The following is a 1,029-nucleotide window of genomic DNA, read 5'->3' as shown; positions in this document are numbered from 1 at the left end:
CCTCCTCCCCCCCACCCCCGCCAGCCACTCTTGGGTCCGGCCCAAGATCCAGCCTTGACCTCCCATCCCAAACCTTTCGCCACTTGAGGCTAAGCCACGACCACTCCGGCTTCTCCCCTCCCCCACCCGAGAGAGGCCCTTCCCGGCCCCCGCCTCCCCCACCCGGTCGGCCACCGTCACCAGCCCCCGCCCGCCCAAACCGTCCTCTCCACACTCCCCCTCCCCCACCAGCCCGGACTCCTGTTCCAGATTTCCTGTCGGGGCTGGGCCTCGGGCCTCCCGGAGCCGTCTCCACTTACCTGGGGCCTGGGGTGCGGACCGTGGGTGAAGCAGTGACTAGAGCTCACTCTTCCTCTCCTGCAGCTGCCGGCCAGGCCGGAAATCTCTTATTGCCCCTCCCTCCCTCCGTTCTTTGTGCTGATTGGATTTGTTACAGCGGCTACCGGTGCTTCTCTGAGACCGATTGGTCTAAGCGACCGCCCATCATTCTTCCTGCCTTTCCTCGCTCTCTCCCCTCCCTCCACCCCCCTCCCCACCTCCGACTCATTCCGCCGACTCCGCAGCGCAAAGAGGAAGCCCCATCACCACGCAGAGTTTGGCGGAGCAGAGCGGCCCCTATTGTTGCTGTGTCATAGGGGAGCGGCGGCGGCCCCTAGCGGAGGTTCTTGGAATTACAGAGGCCTCTCTTGCCAGGCTAACCCTGTATAGCGTACTTCCGTTTGAGAAAACCCAAGACCAAATGGGTGACCTTGCAAAACGAACCACTAGGGAAAGGGTTATGTATTTGCAACATTCTGTGATAATAATTAGCTTGCTTTCAGCACCGAGGACAAGAGCTCCTCAAGTAGAGGTGGGTCCCTCCTCTTGTTTTAGGGAGTTGATTTTAATAGGCCAAAGTTATGAACCTACAATTTAAGCCTACAATTGGGAAAATCTCCAACTTTACATTTATATCCAACTATAGTGAAGATCCGAGTCGAGAAAGAACGGATGATTATGGCTATGGATAGAAAGGCACAGAAGGGGAAG

The 1,029-nt window shown here is 57.6% G+C and overlaps 1 protein-coding gene across 2 annotated transcripts in view; it reads right to left on the bottom strand.

Moving 5' to 3' along the window:
- ADRM1 (ADRM1 26S proteasome ubiquitin receptor) overlaps window positions 1-352 on the bottom strand; it is a 17,826-nt gene extending 17,474 nt beyond the window's left edge. For both annotated transcript variants that reach the window (XM_044661154.1, XM_044661155.1), the window contains exon 1: window positions 300-352. The gene's annotated coding sequence lies outside the window, so the exon portion shown is untranslated. The remainder of the gene's footprint in view (window positions 1-299) is intronic.
- Window positions 353-1,029: the final 677 nt, after the last annotated feature.

Source organism: Gracilinanus agilis, chromosome 2 (assembly GCF_016433145.1).
Source record: "Gracilinanus agilis isolate LMUSP501 chromosome 2, AgileGrace, whole genome shotgun sequence".
NCBI classification, from domain to species: domain Eukaryota; kingdom Metazoa; phylum Chordata; class Mammalia; order Didelphimorphia; family Didelphidae; genus Gracilinanus; species Gracilinanus agilis.
The sequence above is the reverse complement of the archived record's forward strand: the minus strand, read 5'-3'. Positions and strand labels throughout refer to the sequence as shown.